The sequence below is a fragment of the Talpa occidentalis genome, unplaced genomic scaffold (assembly GCF_014898055.3).
Source record: "Talpa occidentalis isolate TD23 unplaced genomic scaffold, MPIMG_talOcc4v2.1 talOcc4.16, whole genome shotgun sequence".
Taxonomy (NCBI): domain Eukaryota; kingdom Metazoa; phylum Chordata; class Mammalia; order Eulipotyphla; family Talpidae; genus Talpa; species Talpa occidentalis.
Genome location: NW_023601653.1, coordinates 72813334 through 72827860, shown reverse-complemented (window position 1 = coordinate 72827860; position 14527 = coordinate 72813334).

The window sequence follows — 14527 nt, the reverse complement described above, 5'->3', positions numbered from 1 at the left end:
TTTCCCTAATGATTAGTGATATTGAACATCTCTTCATTGCTTATGGACATTTGTATGTCTTCTTGGAGATATTGTCTAGCCAAGTGCTTTGTCCATTTTTGCATTGAGTTATTTAGTTTTTTGTTGTTGAGTTTTCGTTCTCTATATAGGCTAGATGTGAATTCCTTATAAGATATGTGATTTACAAATATTTTTTCCTGTACTGTGGATTGCCTTTTTATTCTGTGTATAGTGCCTTTTGATATATAACGTTTTAAAATTTTTATGAAGTCCAATTTGTCTATTTTTCAATTTTGTTTCTTGTGCCTTCAGTGTTATAAGGAACTGAAGAAATCATTGCCAAATTTAATGTTGTAAAGCTTTTGTCTTATGTCTTCTTCTAAGAGTTTAATTGTTTTAGGCCTTACATATAGGTCCTTGATCCATTTTAAGTTAACTTTTATATATGGTATTAGGCAAGGGTTCAACTTCATTTTTAAAAATTTTCCATTGTCTTATTGTAATGGACAGAACTTCCAATATATTTTTTTAAGATTTATTTATTTGTGCATACGAGAGCTGGGGTACAGGCCAGAGATGCGGGGGTGAGAGGATTCACCAGAGACAGAATGGGGAACAGAACAGGCAGAGAGACTGAAATACACTGCTGAGGGGAGCAGCGGGCGAGACAGGAGAGGTCTGCTACACCATGTGGGTTGCTCCCTGGCTGGCTGGGGATCAAACTCGTGCTGCAGAGGCTGCGGATTGCTTCCTATTGTGGTGCTTAACCCCTTGCGACACCAGGGAGGCCCAGAACTTCCAATATTGTGGTGAATAAGAGTGATGTAAGAAGACATCCTTGCCTTGTTCTGATCTCAGGAAAAAAGCATTCTTTCATTACAAAACATAATTTCAGCTATACAGCTATATGTAGAAGATATTCATCAGATTTAAGATTTCCTTTTATGTCTATTTTTCTGGCAAATCCCTTAAAAAAAAGTTCCTGAATGGCTGTTGAATTTTGTCAAACACTTTTCTGCATCAGTTGATATGGTCCTGTGAGTTTTCTTTTCTTTCTCCAAACAAATTATAATTTAGGATACACTGGGCTGCAAAGAACGGATTAAAACAGATTAAAATTTGATTAAATAAAAAAGAAATGTATTTTTTTCTTGGAATGAGAAGTCTGGGGGTAGGCCGTTCCACAGTTGGCTAACTCAGCAACTCAGAAATGTCAGCTCTGTATGTTCTCCGCACTTCTCTGCCTTTCCCCTCATGGTTGCAAGTTGGCTGTTGAGACTCTGAGAGTCACAAAGTAGGCAGGAAGTAGGGGATGCTCGCTTCTTTTATCATGAGGAAAAGCTCTAAAAAAACCCTGGTTTTTATATTTAGTGACCAAAATATGTTCTTGTGAAACCCTAAACTTATCTGGCAAAAGAATGGCAAGGGGAATGGAATTCCTAAGAATAGTTTGAGCTGGCATTTCTTAAAGGAGTGCTTTTGGAGTTTTGGATGATAGTTTGATGTGCAGGACTGTCCTGTTTGCTGCAGAACAATTTAACATCCCTGGCCCTCACTTATTAAATACTATTGAAATCCTCCACGTACCAAGACAACTTCTTTCACACTTTCTTAGGGGACAGTACCATCTTTGATCGACAGTCATTGGCTTAGACTAAACATAAGTCACTCCTAGGGGCTAGTCCATTTTTGTTTTATAATTATATCTCAAGATAGAAATGGTGGTTGAGTTACATAACTAATAGAGTCAGTTGTTGGAGGGGAAAAAGCATTGTCAAGTGGATCCAGGAACATGGTCAGATCTGGAAGGGTCACAACATCTTCCCTAGGGTCTCCAAATCCAACAACTTCCTGGGGTCTCCAAATCCAGAGAGACATATTTTTCTGCCAGCAGAAACCTCCAAGGTAGCAACGTGGTCCCGACTTTCCAGCAGTCTGGCCATATGGTGAGATATTACAATGGGGAAGGAGCTAGTTCTTAACCATGCTTACTTCTTTTTCTCTCTGGGATCTTGATCTAGTAGTAAACAATCTTAGCTTGAGAGGGACCATAGGGATCATGACATTATTCTATAGACTAAGATACTGAAGACCAGAATGGTGAAATGATTTGCTCAAGGTCAGTCAGTGAGGGACCAAACTAGGACTGGTTCAACTGAACCCCATGTAGGATTCCCAAACTTTGGCTTTTAATTATTTCCTTATTTCTCAGTGATATTTAATATTGGTTTCTTATTATAAGACACAATATGCTGATTGACTTTATGTAATTTTTCATTTTAATCTTTCTGATAACTCTATGAGATAAATAGTTTTGTTGTCCCCACTTTACAGATTGAGAAGTTGAGGTTTAGAAAGACTGAAACTATTGTTCAAGATCTTGTTGCAGAATTGCGTGATAAGATGCTATGTCATAACACTTCCCCAGTAAAATAAGCCTTTTTGGTCTTTTGCTGTCATTTATTCTGGGTGGATTGGCAAAACATTCCCCAAATATCAGTACTTCCTTTTAGATTGTACAGACAAGTTTGGGAATCCCCCTACCAGACAAAAAATCTAGAGGGAAAGTGAACACATTTCCTCTAGGTTTGTATGAATGAGACAGGCTAAGATATAAAAAACATGATTCAGCCATATTTTTTTGTTTTTTCTCAAAAGAAAACTCCTTATTAAAACAACATTTTAACTATTAGGCTATGCCTTAATTATAATGTAGGGCTTAAAGTTCTTAAGGAAAGATATGATTAGGGCAAAATTAAAATATGGCAGTGTGTATAAGTTGTCTTATTCAAGTACTGTTTTCAATTATTATCTAAGCTTTGGCTTTCTTTAATATTTTATATTTTTTCTAAGTGATTCCAGGCATTGTAAAGCTATCTTGCCCATGCAAGGATTTCAGGAACCCAAACCAGCCACTGGCAGCTTTAGTGTAGACACATCTTGAAGGAGGGAATTCCCTGAACATTTCTGTGTGCTGATTGATTTTATGTGTTGAAAGGTATCGATGCTTAGCTTCTCCATTCTTTTGTCTGTTTATTTATATCTCCATCTACACACCCACCCACCCAGCCACTCAGCTGTTCTTTCATCTAGCAATAACTTTTTAAATTTCTACTTTATAGGACCCTACTATGCGTTGCATGCTACACAATGTTCATCAAAGACTTGCTTAAGAGGTAATTTTTAGTTTTAGACTGCTTTTTTCCTGTTCAGCTTTGACTTGGTAGATCATCACAGGAAAATCTATAGAGACCATCTTACTACCTATGAGCACTTTGGGCCAAGAACAATGTTTTACTGTCTTTGTGTCTCCAGGCTGAGCGATGGCTGCAATGTGGTGCAGTTCGGTCGTGTTCGTGAAGCTGAATTGTGTTGTTCTTCCAGAGCTGGTACTCAGAATGAGTTTATCTAGGTGATTGCATCACCATCATTGAATTTCTTTGATTTCTTCCTCTCAACAGGACAGATTTTATTGAAAACGCAAAAAATGTTGCTTCCATTTTGCTGTCCTCTGCTAAGATGCTTTTCATCCTAGATGAAATTTTCCCGGTCCTTCAACATCTAGTTCAAATATCAGTAAACTATCGAACTTTCCCTCAGCTCCTGAAGTCTTCATCTAGAAGTAATCATTCTTTCTCTTTCTTCTCATATCATTCTCTCCCATTTTTTGACTGCCCATTTATCCATCCATCCATCCATCCATCCATCCATCCATCCATCCATCCATCCATCCATCTTTTAATCAACAATGATTTAGCAAATGCCTATTTACTATGACCTAGATGTTTTACATGCCACCAATATTCAACAAAGAGTTCATGTCGTTTGTCTAGTGTTTTGATTATGCACTTGCCCCCCTCCCCTTAGGTTTTGAGCCCTTCAAGCAGGGACCAATGAGGCCTTATTGCATTTTTGTGCCAAGTGCCTGATGCAGAGGAAAATATTCAGTTGATGTTGTCAATCACTTATATTGATATTAGTCACCCAATACTGCTTGCCTTCTGTGAGAGTTTTCTTAAACAGGCATTTCTTTTCCCCTTTTATGGGAAAAGAAAGTTTCAGGGGCATTTAAAAAGCACAGACAGACAATAATTTCATTAGTGTATGAAAGAGGGTAAAAGAGAAAAAAAAAACCAACCAGAATAGAGTTCACATGAATAACCAGAGCTTTTCACCAGTGTGATTACAATAACATGGAATGATTTATTCCAATATAAAAGGAATCTGATTGCTTCATTACACATACAGTCCTTACCATTCATTCAGCATTCCTTTTCTCTTTGCAATACCACATTCAGACCCAATGACTCTTCTGATTTACAGATGGGAAAATTGAACCCCAGTTTTGGTGGGGCCATCTTACAAGACAAATCAGAAACTGACACGTGGGGATAAAATAGACATTTAAAGATGTTCATTGTTTCAATCACGCCAAGAGAGGACAATGACCAAGACATCAGTTAATATTTATTGAATTCTTGTTAGTACTTTATATGCATTATCCTCTTCCTAAAACCTTTATTTTGAAAAATTTCAAGCCTACAAAAAGTTGTGAGACATACAATGAAACATTGGGTGTTACTAATTGCTTCTTACACCTTGTTTCTTATGCCTAGTTTCACATTTTTACTTTATTTTTTTCCTCTCACTCTCTCTATTTTTGAATCATTTGAGAGTTACATGCAGATATTGTGACATTTTACTCCTAAATATTCCAGTGTATATCTCCTCGGAACAAAAGCATTCTTTTCTTCTACGTTTCTAAAATACAATAATCACACAGAGGAAATTTAAGATTCAAAAAAAGGTCCATTATCTATTATATAATCATTATTCAAATTTTCCTAATAATAATCCTTCCTTCTTTCTTCCAATCCAGGAGCAAATCAAGGGTTACAAGTTTAGTCTAATTTTTGTATCTTCTTGGTCTCCTTTAAGTTATACCAGTTTCTTGGCTTTCTCTTCTTTTATGCTTTTGGCAGTTTTGAAGAGTCCAAGCTAGTTATTTTACAAAATATCCTTCAATTTTTGATTTATTTGATGTTTCCACATGGAAAAATTCTGGTTAATGTTGTTGGTAAGATTAATTTCACAAGTGATGCTGTGCGTTTCTCAGTTCACATCCAAGGGCATAAAATATCAGTCTGTCCCATCACTGAGATGCCATGGTCACTTGGCAAAAGTGGTGTTGGCCAGATTTCTACACAGCAGAAATAACATTTTCCCTTGCAATTAACAAGTAATTGGCAGGGTGATACTTTGAGGTTGTGTGAGTGTCTCCACCATCAACAGACTTTCATCCAGTGATTTTAGCATTCATTGAAGATAACTGTGCATTACCTTTTTAACTCTCACAATAGCCCTGGGATGTAGATACTATGACCCATATTTTTACAATGAGTATTAGAGAAATGAAGAAACTTGCTCCAGGCTCCGCAGCTACTAAGGGACAGAGATGGGCCTCCAATTGGGTCTGGCTGTCTCTAATGCATCTTGTCTTATTATATGTGCACTGAACTAGCTGGAAGGAGCTATCTCATCTCTTTTGCTCCAGGCAAGACAAGAAAAAGTAATATTTGAGATCATATAAGACATACTTTAGTTCAACTCTCGGTCTCTTCCTCCATATTCCCTAAGTAGCTTTCCCCAACCCCCTCCCCCTGCTCTGAAGTCTGATGCCTTTCAAGTCAACCTTCTTTATTACCTGAAATAAGGCAAATGAACCAGGCTTTTCCCTAGTAGACTCCACACTATGGATTTGGCCTTTGGGTGCCCAGAATCTTGTCACTTGCCAGAGACACACTGTGACTGGCTGATGTAATCCATTTGGGAATGGACCATCCAAAGAAGACCACAGCATGGATCCATAGAGAGAATGAAGCATGTTTCTCCCTGGATTCTTTTATAAAGGGGTATGTGGTGGATCCTGGGGATTTGGATGGGGAATGTGTTTTCCTGTGAGTGTCAAATCTGCCAGTTAAGAATTGGATTAAAAAATTATAACATGAAAACTAGAAGAGCTCATCTAGCCCAGTGCCCTGCCTTTGTTGTTGAAGAAACTCAGTCCTCAAATAGTAAGTGGACTGTCTGAGATCATAGCTGGTGACCCACAGGTCTGGGACAGAAGCTAGGGGCTCCCTGGTTATTATGCTCCCAAGTCACGGAGGTCATGCTCTTGCTTACCCTTGACTAGCACAGACCAAACCACCCTGCTTGCCCGGCCCTTGCTCCTTCCATCCTTTTCCATCCCTTCTCCTCTCAGATTTGTCGTTTGGAAGCCACTTACTCATTACTTCCTTCCTGAATTGACGCTTTCATTTGAAACCCGCTTTTATTCTCTGTGTGCCAGATCCTACCTAGGCACAGGGGGTGCAAAGCAAAAAGAAAAATGGTCAGCCTTGAAGGAGGTCCCGTTTAGTGCAGAGGAGAGATGGGAAGGGGCACACAGTTCAGCCACCAGGGTGAGCCCGGATGTATTCTAGTCAAGCTGCCCATCTAGGGCTCCTGGGACACAGAACGGGGAAGGATACCTCCTGTTATGTGGGGGAGGTGGGACCCCCAAAGGTGAGGGAAGACAGTATGGGGGAATAGGAAGGGCAGGCAGGGCTTGGTAGATGTGTGATTAGACAGTTCTAGATAGGCCCCCGAAACACACTGTCACAGACTCAGGAGTAAAGTGCGTTGCCAGAACTGCCCTCCCACCCCCCCCCACCCCCCCACCCCCAAGCCACTAGAAGCCCGAGGCTGGTTATCGGCTCAGTTCAGCTGAGAGGTTCAGAGAGGAGCCATTGCTTCCTCCACAGCAGCCCAGAGTCCAGAGCTAGTTGTGATTTTAGGGGTGGGGTGGAGGATTTTAGGGGGGGGGTGAGGGGGTGGATGGGGGGTTTGGGGGAGGCAGTCAGGGAGGAAGTGTTGGGGACACAGTAGCCCCGAGGGCACTAATTACAGCTCCAGCTGCGGGAGGCCCCATGGTCTTCCTGCTCGGTTAGCTGCATAATGTACACTTAGTTGTGGGATGTAAACTAAGCCAGAATCCTGTTCTGCGCAAGGAAATTATCACCTCGCAAGCTGGAAGGAAGGCCTTTGTCGGGCTGATTAGACCGAGGCACACACAGGCAGGGGCAAGCTCACAGGCGCTTTTTTGTTCCTGCCACTGACTGATTGTGCAGTCCAAGCCAATTAGGAAACATCTGTTTACCTGTCCGCGAGTTGCTGCAGTGATCTCACACAGTATGGCCTTGGGCTATGCTGGGCCTCTCGAGTGGGTTTTCTTCACATAGCAACAGCAGCAACCATTAAATGACACTTCCCTGTGCCAGGCTGTTTCTTATTATCGACATGGATGGCCTATTGAATCCTCACAGCAGTCCAAATGATTAGGGATTGCCAAGGTTCCTGTTTTGCATAGGAAGAAATTAAAGCTCAGAGGGGGTAAGTAACTTGCCCATGGTCACACAGATAATAAGCAGTATAGCCGGGACTCAATCAGGCAGCGTGACTTCTGAGCCTGCGCACCTACCTACTAGGCCACATGGTCTCTTGGAGGTTGTTTCTGAGGTTGTGACCTGGGCAGGAGCTGCAGCACGTGCTACACTGTGTAGTTGTGGTCACTCACCCTCGTTGTTCATGAGACGATAAACTGCCAAAGGCAGGAGCAGGGCCCTTGGGCTCACTGCTGGACCCAAGTCTAGCACCATCCTTGGCATATAGGAGATGGCTAATACATAATATTTAACACATAGTACATCAGACCTATGGATAGCTATGCATCGGGCCACGTATTTCATAGTCTGCCCATTTCACTCTCCGAAGAAGACAATGATTACAGGTGATTTTCTGGACCTGTGTTTCTCAGTTATGTGAGCTCTTTGAGCTCTGGCAAGTGGAGTTTGGGGAGATTTACTAGAGTTGGTTCTTTCTTTGCTGTTACTCTCACTTTCTATAACGTGTTCATTTGATTGATTTATTTAGCAGGCATTTACCAGACACCAATTACATGCATGCCAGATACTGTTCCAGGCAGAAACAGTGAAAAGAGGGGTAACGATTCCTCCCCACTTGGTCCTTGTAATCCACTAGAGGAGTCAAGTGATAAACAGTACATAAATAAAACACACAGATTGTACAATGGAATAAATGCTTAAGAGGAGAGATACGAAGTGTCAGGAGGAGAGCGAAGAGAGGCCCTCAGTGAAGGCCTCATTGAGAAGCTGACATTTGACAAAAGTTAGGAAGGAGGAAGGAAGAAAGGAAGAAATGACAGGGTCATCCAAATACTGCTGGGAAGAATTCTCAGACAGAAGGAATGGTCAGTGCCAATGTCCTGGGGCAATATCCTGCCAGTTAGAGCAACAATGGGAGATCAAAGACAATGGGGTGAGAGGGGAGAGTGATAGATTCAGAGCAGTAACCTGAGCCAGGCTGTGTAAGGTCTTCTTAGTCAAAGTAATGACCTGGTTTTTATTTCAAGTGGCAAAGCACTGGAGAATTTGGGCAGGGGAGGGACTCCATCTGATTTTCCATGCTATTCCTAATGTAACTATAGATCTCTCTCCCCTTCTAGACTGTGAGAGCCTCAGAGCTGGGACATGTGAATATTATATTCCCAGCGCTGAGCACAGAGCAGATGTTGCAATACATGTCTATCGAATGAACAAACACAGGAAAAGTACAAAGCAGCACAAAACAAGCTCCTTGGGGGTGCAAGTGGAGGCCCAGAGAAGGATTAACATATTCTGATTGAGGAATGAGGGATGTTTGATGGCGCAGGTGCCTTATAAACTAGGCCTAGGTGAACGAGAAAGCTTTGCAAAGATAGAGAGGGGAAAAGTGTATTAGGCTGACCAAGGAACAGGCAAAGGTTTGGAGACCTGAAGGTGCAAAGAAAATCGAGAAGCCCCTTAAGAGACAAACATTCCTGGTGTCAACCAGAGAGGAGGCCACAGAGGGGCCAGAGGCTGGAATGACACCCTGGGGTCAATGACTTGCAAGTCACGCTGACGAGCCTGGATTTCATTCTGCAGGCAAAGGGGAGCCCTTGCAGGATTTTACAGGTTTCTGTGTCCATTTTGGAGAATGGGATTCAGCCTGTTAGGTTTTGGCTGTTCATGTAGAGGTGGCAGCCAGAGCAGCAGACCGCGGTGCTGCAGAGGGGTGCTGGCAGGCGGTGCCTCCCCGTGGTCACGCTGTAGCTGTAGGTTGTGCAAATTCTTATGTGTGGAAGAAACTACTGGGTGTGCAGACGGGAAGAGTCTGTCTGTGGAGCCCCCGTCTTAGCAGTTTGCTCAGGTGTGTTGTTGCGGGATCCACTGTGATAGCATCAGGTGGCTCGTCCCAGTCATTCTGTCCGTGTGCAAAATCAATTGACCGAAGGCTCCCAGGTTATTTGCTTTCTTCTTCTGAGCTGGAGGAGGCTGGTGGGCATGACCTGCTCTGCCCTGCTGGTGTCAAGCTAGTCCTCAAGCAGGAGGGTGTCTGCAATGACCTAGGGCTCCTTCTAGGAGTAGTGGAGGTTTCTTCTTCTCACCAGGGACGGGACAGCAAAGGTGGCGCCTGATCGGTCTGGCTTCTCACTTGGCTGCTGTGGCTAAGTGAGGCCTGTTAAAATAGACATGGACGTCCAGGCTGGGTTGAGACTTTGAGGGAATGCTCACCTCTTTGCTTTGATGTCATGACCCTCAGGCTGACCCTTCCTCCTCCAAATGTCACTTGCACTCCAACATAAATCTCTCCAGGGATCTGGGAGCCCTGGCCTCCTACCTCCCCCGCCACCGTGCTTCATCACAGAACAGTTCTGAGCAATTCCCTGTGTGTTTTCAGGCTGGGGGCATAGTCTGTAATGGTCTGGGAGAGTATTCTAGGTTCCATGGACCCTCAATTTTCAGCGTGGGGAGTGGAGTAGCGGGGGCAGAGGCAGTAATGGAGTGACTCAAAGAGACCCCAGCAACAAGCTTTCAGAGAGTTTGCATCAGAAACATGTAATTTGGGGGTGTGGAAGGAGAAATTTCTACCAGCATTTCCTAATTCCTGTTCAGCTATGTTCAGGAAAGGAAGTACAGTCATCCCCTGCTGAGAAATGGCAGGTTTGCCTGTAGTTCTGAAAATACCCTGGTGGAAGGGAGCTGGGCCCTGGGACAGTATGGACCTATCCTGGGCAGGAAACCGTACCTGACATCTAGTCCAATCGAAGCCAAGGCCGTGAGATAGCCTCCCGCACATTGTGTTAGGGATGACGACTCTGGAGTCTCCTCCCTCATTTCCCAGAATGTTCTCTGATGATCCATCCAACTTTGAATCTATATGCAGCATGTGTACTTTGGACATTCACTAAGCTGAACTTTATTTTGCCCACCAGTGAGTCCTCTTAGATTCAGATTATGAAAATTAGCTGAAAAGAAAAGGTTTGGGGAGGGCACAGACTAAGGCGAGCATTCAAGCCAGAGTAGACTCCAGGGCCAGCAAGAAAGGATTTTTGTTTGTCTGTTTTGTTTTCACCCTTCTCGAAGAATCAATGAATGTCTGTGTTAGGAGGACGGTTAATATATATTAAAGATCTTAAAAACGTATATAATCTCTGACCTAAGAATCCAACATCTAGGAATGCCTCCAATGAAATTAGAGATACCCTAAGTATTCAAGATAAGGATATTTTTCTCAGTACATCAATAATAGTAAAAAAACTACAGCGATGAAAAATGTCTATTTCAAAATATTTGATGACCCGAGAACATATTTAACAATTTTTAAAAATTTAAAAAAATTTGAAATGTTTTATGTAGGAAGTCATAACAAATATCACAAATATCCGTACACCCTGCAGCTGAATTGATCAAATGTTGGCACTTGCCATGTCTATTTAAGAATATCTTAAAAACAAAGCCTGAAAGATTCAGATGATGCCTCTTTTGTGTTCCTCCCAACTCTCCTCCCCAGAGACAGCCTTTTTTCTGTATGGCTGTATGTGGTATCCCAACTACCCGAATACATCTAATGAACATGTTTCATTAAGTTATACCAGTTCAACAAGTAATCCCTCAGTGAACGGCCATCTAGTCACCACTCAGGCCAAGACACTCAGGCCCCAGAATCCCATGACCCTTATGGAGCTCTGATGGTTCCCCAGTTCCTTCTTGGCAGTGACCCAGCTTTTTTCCTGCCTACAGAATGGACAAAAGCTTCCAGAAAAGCAGAGCCTGCAGGTTGTTAGCTTTCTCTCTGCATTCCCCTCCTCCCTTGAATCATGTGCTGTATCCTCACTGGCCCAAAGACTCTTTGATGCCTTTAAACAAGATGTTTGCATTTTATCTGCTTTTCTAATGACACCCTAGGAAGCAGTGGTTTACCACAGAGGTCTCAGCCTTCCTGGGAGCAAAAAAAGTCTTCCAGGTTTCAATATATTTAATCTTCCAACATTGTGTTTTGAAATACTGTGGAGATGATTTGAGGTCCTGGGTGATGTTATGTTCCTCCAGAGAGGACACATAGTTGCAATCACTGTCAGCTAGTCTAGGAGTAGCTCACCTCCATGCCATTAGGCATTGACAGAATATGAAGCTCAGTTTCGATCTTTATGAGGGATGTTTTATATTTGTGATCACAGCACAATCCTTTGGGGGCCCATCTGATTTCCTAGTGTTTACCAGTAGGCCCTGACTGCTCTTGTTAACCAGTCCACAAGACTGCTGAAAGCTCATCGATTTCTCAGTCTCCCCATCACTGCTTTTGCTTATGAAAGCTAGCTTCTGCTTTAAGTGGCAAAGCACTCAAATTCTGGGTTTGTTTCTCTTGATTTCCTTTCTCTTTTAGATGGTAATATCTTTTAGATGCCTTGAAAATCCTTCAGATGCTTTCAGACAGATTTTGTTAGATTTTGTCCAACTTTTCTAGTTCCCAGTGGGAAAGTCAGTCTATACCTGACATATTCCATCAAGAATGGAAGTGAAACTCTCAAATTTCACACACACACACACACACACACACACACACACACACACACGTGCAGTTTTTAAAACAGCATGTGCTGTATTTGGTGGGAATTTGGTCAAAAATTAAAGCATGGGGCCTCCCTGGTGGCGCAGTAGGTTGAGCACAGCACTGTGAAGCTGTCCACAGCCTCTGCAGCGTGGGTTTGATGCCTGGCCGGCCAGGAGATACCCACATGGCGCAGCAGACCTTTCCTGTCTCACCTGCTGCTCCCCTCAGTTTTCAGTCCATCTGCCTGTTCTGGTCCCCACTCTGTATCTGGTGAATCCTCTCACTCTCCCTTGCCTCTAGCCTATACCCCAGTTCTTGTATAAATAAAATAAATCTCAAAAAAAAAATAAATAAAAGCATGTCTGTGCATGTATAGAAAGATAGAGGGTTAAAGGTCAAATTGCTAAAGGGGGTTTGCTCTGTATGATTCCATCATAGATGATTTTTATATCATTTTTGCTTTTCCGTATTTCCCAAATTTTCTACTATGAATGAGTTCTTTCATATATTTTTTAAAAGCTGTCTGTGGGAGAGACTGCCAGGAGATAGTAGGCATAAGAAGGAAGGGAGAGAAAAAGAAGAGGCTATCCCAGAAACTGAAATATAAGACTACCCACTTGTGCCACCGAATAGTGGGGGCAGGAAAGGCAGCAGAGAGATTGTAAAACAGCCCCTAGGAGCTGGGAAAGACTTACCCCTATTGTTTGAACCCCTCATTGTACAGATGAGAAAACTGAGGCCCGTGAAGCAGCATGGCATGCCACTCCATTGGGGACAGCGCTGCTCAGCAGCTAGACCTGGCAAGGCTAGTGTTTTTTCCAGAACATTTTGTTGAGTCGGCATGGGCCGTGGGAGTCACAGATGGCTGTCTTGTAGGAGCAGGAGCACCGCCGGGGCCAGGACTGAGAGGGAGGTCAGCCTGGTTCAGCTGAACCTTCTCAGGCAGAGGAATCACCGGACCATGGCCCTGGGGGGAGGCTCTGTCCCTGTCCTCTTGATTTCTTTTGATTTTGTTGGTGAGAGGTTAGCTTCCACTAGACTTGGCACTGTCTAGGAAGTGCATTTCTTAGCTTAGCATTCAACACCCTCCTAGTCTGCCCAGGTCTCCCTCTTCCTTCCAAAACCATCTCTGTTCTCTTGCACAACTCCTCGCACCTTCAACCATTATTCTGGTCATTCCATGCTGAGTCGTGGACTTACTGACCCCAGACATGCTGTGACTTTGCTCCCCCGTTCACCTATCAAGAGCCTCTTCCCCACCTTCCTTCTCTGACCCTGACCTTACCTCCCCAACCCGTTGGAACTCCAACCCCCAACTTCTTCAGCTAGTAGTCTCCGTGCCTCTCATTTAGAAAGGATTCTCCAGGCCGGCAGGTGCTCTTGCTCACCGTCAAGTCTTTTCTAGGAGACCACAGCCGGAGTCTCGCATGAAGTGGGCACTTGGTAATGCTTGTGGAGTGAGTGGTGAGCTGTTTGAGAGAGATGTGCTTGTGAGAGGCTGGGGTAGATCTAGCACATTCTGACAAAGAATTTCCATGCACAGCCGGGAGAGGGGCAGGCGGCGCAGAGCTCATTACTGGCGCCTGTCAAAGGCTTTCTGCCGGCTGTTCTCGCCCTTGATTCTGGTGTCGGTTTCAGAAAGACATAAGAGGACCCCGAGTTGGGTAGGGAGGGAGCAAACTGGAAGGGGAAAAATGAGTTGTGCTGTTTGAGGTAAAGATGGTTTAAAGAGGAAGCAGTATAATGGGAAGCCGGGTTTGGAGAGCAGGAGTTGCCAGGAGAGCTGGGCCCCACTATTTGGAGTCAGTTTTGTCAGGTCTGCGATGTGCTGGCCTCACAGACAAAGAACTGGAATTTGAGTCTGGGCAGAGAACAAACAATACCTGGGAGGATTTGGTAGCAAACAATAGTGATAAACCAATGTGTTTAGAGTTTTGGGAGAGGAATTACTTCCAGTTCTGGCGCAGAGGGAGCCTTCGCAGGGAAACTATTATATTGATTTGCAGGGAGTTTTTCAGGGTTTTGACGGCTTCCATTAGGTACTTGAGCAGACGCATGTAATTGAATGGGGGGACGTTCGAAGGACAGATTTGGTATTCATACATTTTGGGGTCTTTTCTTCCCAGCTCTGAGGTTTATTGGGGAGGGGGGAGAATTTGAGGTCCATCATATTAGAATGAGCTGATGTAACAAGCAAATGTCAGGCAGTAGCACAGGGATGGGATGAGTAGAGAGGTGATCTTGTCTTGACATTGGCTGGGGCATTTTGACAGATTTACAGAGGCTGGGCTCAAAGCAATGAACTTGTAGAAAACTAATCCATGCAACATGAGCTAGTTCAAGAAATTATGGGAAGGCACAAGAGCACCCAGCTCTCATGCTATTTACAAAGGAATAAGGACCCTGTGGGTTTTAGGGAAGTAGCCTGGAAGGGTACCCAAAGTGTGGCTTTTCATTATAAATGTGGGGGGGGTGAAGGAAGAGACACTAGGGCAGGAGTAACTCTATATATTGTTGGAGCAGCGTCCTATAGTTTAAATATTTATTTATTTAT